The sequence below is a fragment of the Vulpes vulpes genome, chromosome 9 (genome assembly GCF_048418805.1).
Source record: "Vulpes vulpes isolate BD-2025 chromosome 9, VulVul3, whole genome shotgun sequence".
Lineage (NCBI taxonomy): Eukaryota > Metazoa > Chordata > Mammalia > Carnivora > Canidae > Vulpes > Vulpes vulpes.
The window spans coordinates 6,310,311-6,322,336 of record NC_132788.1 but is presented as its reverse complement, the minus strand read 5'-3'; positions in this window follow the sequence as shown (position 1 = coordinate 6,322,336).

Below are 12,026 nucleotides of genomic sequence, written 5' to 3'. Positions count from 1 at the left end.
AAAACGTGAGGACACTCCAGTTTCAGCACAGGAAGAGGGGTCCCTGCCAAGTCTGGCTGTTAACTGTACCCAGGTCTCAAACAGATGTCAGGTCTTCCAACTGACAAGGCCTGAGGACACAGAAGAGCACAATTAAGAGGGCCAGGGTTGAAACTAGTCTGTGAAACACATGATTTGCCCACGCTCCCACTGGTAGTGGTCAGGAAACCAAGAGGCCCCAGTTCTGGAACGACACAAACACTATTTACCCAGTAAGCAATGGGCAAAGGTCTTGTCTACGGTAAACAACACAAAGATGGGTGATGAGGTCCCCATACTTCACTGCAGGGATTACTTAGTTTCACTGTAAACTAACCAGTAGAGATGGCTTCTTCCACACAAGGACAAGCTTTGTGTTAACATTTCTCAAAAACCAATTATGTGTCCAGCTTTGGCCTTGGTTTCCGAGGTCTACAAAAAACAAACAACAACACTTCCCGTGTCAGAACCGAGGTAAAAGGGGAGCCAGGCACCAGATGCCCTCTATCCAGAGCCCCTGGGGTACACGGATCACTGGAAGTCAGTGGGTGTAAGCGTGTTCACGTCACAGGGTTTGAGATTATGGTGGTTGTGTCTTCCCTTCTTGGGTGGCTTGACGATTGCTGGGTCATCGGCCATTCTGGCGGCCCAGACAATGATGAGTTCCCCTGGAGAAGGCTTCAAATTCCTTAGTTGAGTCAGATTCGTTTCCATAGGGATTTTGTTCCCAAGGTTACATGGGCTGACCTCTCTAAACCGGAGTCCCCCATATGTCACCACCCCTCAGACATATTTAACTCTTTCTGAGGTTAAAGAGATTCCCCTTGTGCTCTCACAAGAGGTTCTCAGCATCTGTCTTGGGGTCAACACGGATGTCCGTTGTTCACAACCCCGTGTGATAATGGAGCCTCCGGGCCAGCCTGGAGCATGATTTCCTTGCTGAAGGTGGGATCCTCTTGCTCCAAAGCTGTCACATCAGTGCCAGGGAGAATTGAAGGAGTGTGTGTCCCCCTACCCCTCTCAGCTTCTTCGGAGTCTAGTGGGGACAGAGCTGCTGGTCGCCATGGAGATGGCCTCTGCCCACAGCCTCTGTCTCAAAAATAAAAGTCTCAGAAGTTGGGCCCTCAGCCCAGCTGGTGCTGATAGCAGAGATGAGCAGCCTACCAGCTCCCCCGCCCTGGGCCTTTGTTCTCCAGAAGATGGAAATCTTTAGGGGAAAAGCAACCTTTGGTGGCCTGCTCCGTTTATCAATCAGACCAGAGTGCCCCCCCAAAGTCCCAGCTTGATCCGAAACATCTGTGGTTCGGAAATGTGCCCTCTGCTCTGATCCACACATTTATAGCATCAGTTTTTTTTTTTTTTTAAATCAGTTTCTTCCCCCTGCAGAAGTCTTGTTTGACAAGGGGAAATCTCCCCCCGCTACCTTATATGTACAAGGTGCTGTCATTCACTGTCCCCTGGGAGCGTTTCCTGGGTCCTAAAACTGGTTTAGAATGAATGGAAGCAACTGGACGCCCCTGCCCTCCCCTGTCTTGCTGTCTCCCGGGGGAGAGGGGATGGATTTAAGAAAGCAGACGCGACACCGCAAGGCAGGTCTCCTGGGCTAGACACAGACGCAAGGGCCGTGGGAGGCAGCCTAGGCGGGGATCGTGCAAAGGATTCGAGAAGCACCTGCTGGGGCTCAGGATGGAGGAAATTGGCTTCCCCCAAATTCTTCTCTCGGAGATCACTCCTGTATTTGCACAAACACCCAGAGAAGCGCCCTGGGGTGGTGCGCCCCCCACGTGGCTTAAGATGGCCACAAACTGCCGTCCACAGACAGGAGGGAGGCATTGAAGTCGCCGGGGGAAACCGAGGAGGACGCACCAAGTAGGGGACACAGGACCAAGGTGCAGTGTTTGGGCCCCCCTCCCTGCAGATCTTCAGAAAAAGAACATGGAAAGCATGAAGCCATCCCGACAGGGGCCGCGTCATGCCTGTGACCCCCACACCTCTGCCGCCCCGATTTCGGCAATAACCTTCCAATGCCTGTTGCCACCGGAGACTCACCGCTCTTGACTCCCGAAGCCGCTCTGAGTTGTCTTCCTGACATCACGATGCCGCGTTGGATCCCCTGCGCTCCAGTCTTCCAGGGGTCACTCTTACGTCCTGCTCAGCTCCCTGGGCGCAGCCTGTGACCTCAGCAGCCTGGCCCCTTCCCACCTCCACGGGCGCTTGACTTGACCTCCCCGCTTCGTTCCCAAGCTGCAGCAACAGCTGCCTAGCACCAGATCCCCGGCCACCGCCCGCGTGGCTCCTGGCCCGGCCTGGAAACCCTGCCCTCCTCCCAGCGATGTTCCTTTCCGACTGCTCAGCGCTCCTCGGCCCGGGAAACCATGTGGCTTGGGGTGGCCTCCCTGCCCTGCGGCTTTCCCCCACTCTTTGGCTTCATGCCCCAGCAGATTCCCGAATAGGCGGCGGGGTGGAGCCGAAGCTCAGAGCTACGGGACCTGTGCGGTGGCTGTGAATCCCCAACTTCACCACCGGCTGGCTGTGTGACTTTGCAAAGATCACACAAACCCTCTGGGCCCTGGTTTCCTCCTCTGGAAAATGACCTCAGAGAGTTGAAAGGATTCAATGACATAGCTTGGGAGGGTCTCAGGTCCGGCCGGCCCTGGGTAACTGCTCAGTGAATTTAGCATCTCTGTGGTCACCACTCTCCACTGTTTTTTTGTCCGAAGTCTCTTCCACCTGCCTTTCCAGCGAGCTCTTACTCTACCGTCAGCGCCCAACGCGCACCTAGCCACCCAGGCTGGAGGATCAGCATGGGGCGCACTGGTCACCCCTTTCCTGGTCCAGAGTCCTGGTCAGGAAGTTGTAGTGACCGGTTCTCATTGCAGTCTGTTTGCATGTCTCCCTCCTCCCTCTCCGTGAAGTTCTGGGGTGAAGGGACTTTGTCCTACTGGTTTGTTTTACTCCCTGTACGTAGACGCATCTGGTCTATTGCAGGAGCCCAGGTAGGGACGGATGTGATTGAATCGGTCTATTCTTCACTGTTCTCCAACATGCCCTGCGGTTTCTTCATTCATGTTGTTTCCTCTCCCTTCCTGGCTGGTTAAAATATTACTCATCCCTAATTAAACACTGTCCAGTTCTTTCCTTGTTTCCCCAGGCAGAGGTCACCAGGCTGTCCCCATGTGGGTTTGGAACCTGATTTATAAACTTGGCCGCAGCCTGGCTGTGAGGTGTCGTGGTCACGGTGCAGCGATCTGTTCCCCCACGGGATTCGCAGCTCTCGTGGGACAAAGACCTGGTCGTTTCCATCATTTCTTTAACCCATGCATTCAGACACGTACACTGTGTGCCTTGCAGGCCGGCTACAATCCCAACCCTGTCCTCAGAGGCCGGAGCATCTGCAGGAAGGGGCAGGTCCAATTGCATTTCAGTCCAGAGTCTTGCACTGTGACAAGAAATGTCAGTACAGGGCTCCCGGGAGCAGGTGGAGAGGGCTCCAGACCCAGCTCCCAGGAGCAGGAAGGCATCTCCTGGAACCAGCGAAGGGCTAAAGAGGATGAATCCAGGGAGGAGTGTTTGAGGTAGAGGAAAAACACGCAGGCGAGTGGGGTAGGGCATAAACTTGAACCGGCTTGCCTGGGTTCAAATCCTGACTCTGAAAGTTGCTGAGCCCAGTTCCTGGCAGGCAAGCGGTGCGTCCCCACACAGTGTTAGCAATGACATCTGTCGGTCATTTATTAACTCGGCCTAACTTCTGGGTTCTGGGCAAATGTTTCACCGTTCGGTTATCCTGTGAAAATTCAGCTCATAAAAGATTTTGCCAGGGAAAATGAAAACAAACCAAACACCTCCAGGGAACCGTATCTGTATAAATAAAGAGGGCAGGGCTGCCTGCAGGGTTGCAGGGGACCCGTGGGGACGGTGGCATTGAGGCACATCCTCAACCACTCCTTCTCACCTCAACCCCAATGTGCATTCTTCACACAGCGGACGGCTTCCCTTTTTAAAAAAAATAAGCCAAAAAAAAAAAAAAAGAAAAAGCTCCCAAATTAAGAGTTTTAGTAGCCTTTTTTTTTTTTTTTCCTTTTTTGAGTTATGAGGTGAGGGGAATAGTGTTTGTGATAGTTTTGCGTGGACAAAAATGACCTTGCATGTGCTCATCCTGCCTTTTACTGCTTTTAAGTAGGTCCAGAAGCCCCAGGGTGTGTCCGGGCCCTGACTCTCCAGGACTGAAGCTTCCTCTCTCCTCTCTCATTTCAGTGCTGGCAGATGGTTAAATTTTTCTGAGATGAGGGTCGGATTAACGGGAAACCGCTCTTCCAGGTTGGTGGAGAGGGCTTCTAGGTAACCTCCCCTGCACCCCATTGCAAAATAAAGTCCCCACCTCCACCCCCAGCCCACCCCCGCCCGCGGGTCTCTGCTTTTTCTTGAATCTGCTCAGCAGAAGCAGCAGCACTCTTGGATTATTCCAGAAATGGTTTCCTTTCAAGCCCAGCTGTCAGTTTTCTTTAGGCGGATTAGATGGTTTATGGATGCTTTGCTCTGAGCCATGTGCCTTCAGTGACCCAGAACTGAAGACACCCCGGAGTTCCTGCCCTGGGGCTTCAGCACTGCACCCCCCCACCCCTGCAGGTTTCCCTGCCCACCCCCTCCCCAGGGACAGCCCGAGGCTGACCCCATCAGCATCCTCCGAGGCCTGCAGAACCCCCACCTCTCTACCCACCTGCCCACCAGCCCTCGGAAGCCCCAGGCCCTCCTGTCCTTGGCATGTCAGGAAGTAGGAAACTCATTTCAAGGGAGGGTTGTTTCCAGGTCAGGAGAACAATTTCCTCCTGCTGCTGACAGCACTCTGCGTTCCAGCTCCAGGGTCCTGGATTTAAGTCCCTTCTTTGCGAGCTTTCCTCTTCAGATCCCTCTGCTAGTGAATGACACAGTTTCTCCCCCTATTTAGAAAGAGAGGAGGCTTTCATTTTCAGACGCCAAGTGCATCTGACTTGGATGGAGCATTTTAAAATTTATTTTTAATTTTTTTTTTTTTTTTTTTGCGGTTGGATAAGGGAAGATAAATTCACTCTCATGGAGCACATGCCGCCTGCCTCTGGATCCAAGGCACCTGGATTGATTCTCTCGTATCTCACTTTTCTTGAAGAATATGGACAGCCCATGGCTGAGATGGGAGAGATGGAGGGACTGAGCCAAACCATGTGTGACCTGGGCTCCCCACTCTCTGAAACACTCAGGACCTGCCACTCTCACGATAATCAAGAATAGAAACCGCTTTGGTCAGAACACTGATGGGCCTTCTCTTCTTGGTCATTTGGGTTGCTTTGAATTCATTTATTTTTCTTTTTTCTACAAAATTTTATTTATTTATTTATTCATGAGAGACACACAGAGAGAGGCAGAGACACAGGCAGAGGGAGAAGCAGGCTCCATGCAGGGAGCCCGATGCAGGACTCGATCCCAGGTCCCCAGGATCACGCTCTGAGCCAAAGGCAGGCGTTCAACCACTGAGCCACCCAGGCGTCCCTGAATTCACTTCCGTGGACATGGCAGGGATGAAGGACAGATGTGAAGTGATGGGTGTCAGCCAGTTTTCGTCCCCCTTGCCGGCTCCCCCAGCCCTCTGAGGAGCAGACATTCTTGCTCGGTTCATCCAGCCACCGTGTCGTGGAGACGATCCTGGTGAGGGAAGTTTCTGGAACAGACACCAGGCTGGCAAGTGGACAGGAGGGAGGCCTGGCTGGATTTGAGAAACAATCAATGGCATGTGGAGACCGGGTCGTGTCCTGTGGGTGTGTGCACACGCGTGTCCGTAGGTGCGTGCACACGCGTGTCCGTAGGTGCATGCACACACTTTGTCTGACCCTCCTTGTTTCCCTCTACCCCCCTCTCTCTGCAGCGGCCACACCAGACCTCCACCAGCCTCCCAAGCTCTGGCTCCCCCTCCCCATCTCCTTCTTGGCACACAGCCTTGCACCCTGCTTCCCTACTCCCATGGGCGCTCACTTAACCTTTCTCCTCCCGATTTAGAGACCTCCCTACACCTGGATCCAGGGTTTTCTCCTCCTCCTCAGGCCCTGTCCTTCATCTTCTCCAGCCAGTGCTTCCTCCTGCGCGTCGGACACCACCCGCTCCACTCTGCACCTCAGGACCCGAGGGTGGACCGCTGCTCCTCACTTTTATTTAACCACTTCCCTTCTCATGTGACTAGTTCTCATGTGACTAGTTCTCATGTGACAAGTTGGAAGAATTTCCTTTCCTAGCCTCAAAATGCCAAGCCTCCACTCCCCATCTTTCCCTTGGCCTTTCTGTCCCTTTCTTTCATGGCCTGGGTTGTCACAGTTGTCCCCGTGCTCATGGCCTCCATTTCTTTCCCTCCCCCTCATGCATCAGCCCTCCTTCCACACCTCCTTCCCCTCCTTGTAATCACCAGTGAGTCCAGGACCTTCACACTCAACGGCGTTTCTCAGTCCTCTCACCTCCCTTCTCAGCAGATTCGACCCTGGTGATGGCTTCCATCTTCCTTCTTCTCCTCTTCTCTTGGCTTTCTGGAAGCCATGGTCTGTGGGTTTTCTTCATGCCTTTGATGACACCTTCCCCGCTGCCTCTAGAACCCCTTCTATGCTACTTGCCTCTTAATGATGGCTTTCTTAGGGCTCCGTCCTGGCTGCTCTCCTCATGCTAGCCTGGGGCCTCCAGTTACTGTCTACACGGTGTCTACTTCTGGATTTATCACGTCCAGCCCGAGTGTCCCAGCTGAGCTCCATGCCTGCTTCTCCAGGGGCCCAGCTGCCTCTCTGCTCACACTGTCCAGTGTTTTCATCAACCGTGCCAGGTGAGCATCCTGGGGTCCTCTTCGGTGCCCTCTCTCCTCTCACTTGGAACCCTGGTGGTTGTACCCCTAAATGTCTCTGGGATCTAACCGCTCTCTCCTTCCCCACCGCTCCTTCCCTCTTCCCAGCAACAGCCCTTGGCTCTGACCCCCGCTCCCCACTCTTTGCTTTTCACCTCCTCTAGACTCCACATTTGGGCCAAAGTGCCCTCTTCAACATGAAAACCTGATCATGTGACACTCTTGTCTAAAACCCTTAAATAGGGGCGCCTGGGGGGCTCAGCGGTTGAGCGTTTGGCTCAGGTCATGATCCTGGGGTCCCGGGATTGAGTCCCACCTGGGGCTCCCCGCAGGGAGCCTGCTTCCCCCTCTGCTTATGTCTCTGCCTCTCTCTGTGTGTCTCTCATGAATAAATAAATAAAGTATTTAAAAAAAATAATAAAATAAAACCTTTAAGTAACTTCTTGATGCTCTTGGGATAATGATCTTGGTTATTAAAACAGACTGCAAAGGTCACATGCTCCGGGCCTATTTACCCTTCTAGCTGTGTCTTTTTGGACTCCTTACCTCCAACTCTCCGGTGACATAGTTCCGTAGCAGCCCACGGTATGGCTCTATGGTGCCCCTGAGCCTCCTCTGATGTTCCCTGTCACTGCTGTCATGTTGCAAGTACTTATGGGATCTTGGATGAATACTTAGCTCCCCTCCAACCCCCTAAAGTGTAAGGTCCCCGAAGTCAGGAACTATGTCAGGTTTGCTTCCCAACGTGTATCCAGCGAGCAGCACGTTGCCTGCCATATGACAGGTGGCGAGTGTCCGGTAGGTGAGCCAATGCATAGGTCAGGTGCTTGCTGGGAGGCGATCATCCCTGGCTTCTCATGGTTTTTGGTTCTTTATTCAACGGTTTTCATATGATGAAAGGCCCTGGAAGATCAAGAGAGGGTCTTTTTTCAAAACCATGGGCAGGTGTGCTAGCTCTGATAGGAAGGTAACTTTTCCCTCCAGAGGAACGGGTCGGCACCCTACTGCCCTCTAGGAAAGATCTGGGTTCTCTAGGAGCAGGGATCTTCTGAGGCACAGTTGACCGTATTTGTGGGTAGAATCTGGCTCTTCTTGTGTCATCTGGGGGACCAGGGGCTCAAGTAAGCAACACGAACCACGAGGCTCCTCTGACTGCCGCTCTCAGGGATTAGCTGCCCTTCACCTGTGACCTGGGAGTGTTGGGCCTTCTCCAAGCTTCCATGCCTATCCACGGCTGCATGAAGTCTCAGACCTTCCTGAAATCTTGACATGAATTACAGTAATTCTATTTTATTCATTCTGCATCATTCCTGGACTTGGGTGTCGAGGTGTGGAGAACGAAATAGTCTTGGGCCGGGTTAGCGCTTTCATGAGACAGACCGCATCCCGGGGTCGCTGCTACGGGATGCTCTGATGGAAGCGGTGGTTTTGGCGACCGTCTCTCTTCTTTCCTCTCGTGTTTGTATATTCTCTTTTTTCTTCTTCTTCTGATTTGTAGTCCCCCATCCCCCCACCCGGCATATTTAATCTCTGCTCTGTTCCTTTTCAAGTGGTTAAACTAGTTTCCTCCACGGTGTTCGCTGAATCATAGAGGGAACTCTGAAGAGGGCAAACGTCCCAGGTTCGGTAAAAGATGCTGGGAAAGCCCTGGCTCGGAAGTTAGGAGACATAACTTTTATTTATTCTAAAGATTTTATTTATTTATTCATGAGAAACACAGAGAGAGGCAGAGGCACAGGCAGAGGGAGAAGCAGGCTCCCTGCAGGGAACCCCATGCGGGACTCGATCACAGAATCCCAGGATCACGATCTGAGCCAAAGGCAGACACTCAACCCCTGAGCCGCCCAGGCGCCCCAAGACATAACTTTTAGATCTGTCCCTGCATAACCAGTTATGTGAAATGGGGCAGGTCATGAAATTCTGGCTTCCTCATCTGAACTCCTGTGTGCATTCATTCATTCAAGCATCCTTTTTTAAATTATTTGAAATAAATGACGCCGTTGTTTCCTTCAAAGGACTGACACTCTAATGAGGAGACAGATGAGAGAACTCAAGATCCTAACACGATGTGAAAGGCATGATATCAGAGGAGGTCTTGGGGACCCATGCAGGGCCCATGCAGGTGTGCAGAGCAGCAAGAGGGAGTCACTGGGAACCTCAGTCAGCACCTGGGGGCCTGAGCTGAGTCGGTGGGGCAAGTACTTGGCCAGGAAGGGGGTTTGAGTCCAAGCAGGGAGAAAGTCCCAACAATTCCCATTGAGCCTTTACTTACTAGGCTGTACCTCTTCCAACAGATGGCACCAAGCCTCCACTGGTGTCCCTAGGGGAGAGTCTTTATCACCCCCTAGGGCCATGAAAAGTGTACCTGGTGGAGGGCAGCAAGACAACACAGTTGGCTCTACCACCAGCCCTACAATCTGGGCCCTTTCTGGCTGAAGGGGTCGCATCAGTGTCCCTCAGGGGGCGGTTGTGGATTGTGAGCGCTCTGCAGGGCCCTGGCACATGGCAAACGTCCAGGCAACTGCATCAAAACCAGGGGAACACTTTGGGAATGATTCATGACTTTGTTTTTGTCTCTTTGAGAACATGACCTTCCCCCTAGTTGGCCCAGGATCCCCATCTGCCTGGACTGGGGGGGAGGGAGCAGCGATGAGAATCCTGCAGGGAAGTAGAGGTAATTCTCAGTTTCCAAGGGGCGTAATAGGATTAGGCAGCAAGAGGTTAGGCTTGAGAAGCAGGGTACTGCCTTGAGGTAGACTTACAGATTCTTTATTCCCTTATCTCATGAGTTGTCTTCTCCTCATCACCTTCATCACAATTGTCTGAGGGAAGACAGAGCAGTGCAGGGTGTCTGGTGAGAAGATGCCAGACTCTTGTCGTTATTTACATCTACGTGAGTCAATGAAAAGAGCTGAGTCCCTCGGTCCCCAGGGGCTGGCTGCCCTTCCAGAAGCCTGCAGGAGGACAGAGCCATGCTGGCCCCCAAATAGCTCCCACTGCCTGTGTTCTTCAAACAAGCATATGTTTGGAAAATGACCGGTCTGAAAATATCCATATCTCACCAGGTAGAAAAAAAATTCACGATCTCTTATTAATTTCAGAAAGGCACAAAGCAATCCCAAGAATTTGGAAGCATCAAAGAAGCTTTTCGATAAATCCTTGGAGTGCATTCAGTGGTTGAGCCTTGCAAACATATCCACGGACTGATTTACATTTTTAAAAGGAAAGTGTGTTGTTTTAGAATTCTCTGGATTCCTGTCTCTTAGAAACGCTGTTGTGCTTCCAAGAGGTTAGCACAGGATTAGACATGGTTACTGGAAGTATAAAAGTCTGCAAATTATCCTTCCTTTGGGGGTTATTGACTTCTGTAGTTTGCCTTGCTCCTAAATGGTGCTTATTTGCTGCCTGTGGAAATGGAAACAGACACAGGATTTGTCCCAGGTCTGAGCACCCGGAGTCGAGGGGCCAAAGACACCCATAAGGCATCTCATTGTGCTCCTTGCTTTTTTTTTTTTTTTTTTTCCATGGGAGGATGACATGTGGTGTTGTGCATTCAACAGATAAAGGGATGATTGCTATCAAATACTTGAAGCATTTCCTCCCACTCTTGAAATTTAATTTCTTTTCCTTTCCAAAATAATAGTTGACATATTTTAAAAAGCCAAAAATCACCGCGAGGCTTATAGTGAAAAATAACAGCCTGTGCCTAACGAATAACTAAGACACACACTTAAAAGTCCTTTGCCTGTTTTTCCGCTTTTTTGTAAGTTCATATTTCTAAATAATAGGCTTATACAGCTATTTGGTGATTTTTCGATTCCCGTGACTTCCTATTGTGGAAGATGAGGACTCCTTTTTTTTTTTAGTGCCCCGTCCCTACCCCCATCTTACACTTCCCAGAACTGCCATCCTCCCAAGCATCACTGTTCAGGGCTCACGTGGTGATCACGACTTTATCTGTATTGTCCACAGCAAAGCTTCCCGTCCTTTGGGGTTTGCCACTGTTGCTCTGTGTCAGGTGTCTGGGAGTCTCCTTTCAGGGTAAATACGCAGCAGGACTTTTTTCTGAATTTAGGCAGGGTCGTGTGACTGATCTGGCCAACAAGCTCCAGAGTGTTTAATTGCTGATGTGAAATTCTCCAAGGCTCTCTTTGCATGTGGCATTGCTAATTACCCACGTTCCAGAAGATGATTGCTCCATCAGTCCGGGTCCTTTTTGTGACTATGATGAAGAGAGTCCTTTTTTTTTTTTTTTTTTTTTTTTCAACAGACAGTGAGCATGTAGCAGAAGCAAAAGATAAGATTTGATTGTTTTAAGCTACTGTGGTTTGGGGGGATGAAGTTGGTCACCACCCTGTAACCAAAGTTTTCCTAACTGAATTCTTTCCTGAGCAAATGTTTATTTTTCCTGGAAATAGCAGTGTGTCATTTAAAGAAGGTTGGCTTAATTTTCTCTGTTAATCAGAAATTCAACTCCAAAGTTTACACTAAGGGTCTGAATCTCTTCTTAGTATTCTTTATCAGAGACTCTACTAATATTATCCTTTCTCTCTTCACAGGTTGCCTTCTGGCCTCCTGCCCAACTGTCTTCCTGGAGAGCCTCTTCACCTCTCTGCTGCAGAGCATGAATCCCCTGGTAACTTACTTTTGGCCAATGAGATGTAAGCAGCAAAGTTGTGTATGACCCTTGGAGGAGTCTCATCTTTTTCTCTTTTTCTTCAAACTGCATGGAATAGAATGTGATGGCTGGAGCTCTGGCTTCCATTTTGGACCATAATGATAGGATATCCTGAAAGAGTTCAGGTCCCTGATAACTGTGGAACCTCTAAACAGCACTGGGCTGCTTATCATCACACTTTTTTTTTTAATGTGAAAAATAAACATATATCATTTATTCTGGTTTCAAATTTCTGGTCACATGAAGTTGAAGCTGCTTCAAACTGAACCTTCCTTATGCTTAGCTAATTCCTTTGTTTTGGTGAAACACATCCTCTTATCTCTTGTGGTTTGGTTAAGAAATAGATGTGACTATATATCCTAGGTATAAGGGGCCCTATACAAAAAAAGAAACTATTAAATCCTTACTTCACAACTTTTATCAAAATTCATTCCAAATGGATTAAATAATTGAAAGGTAAAGCAGGAAATTATAAATATA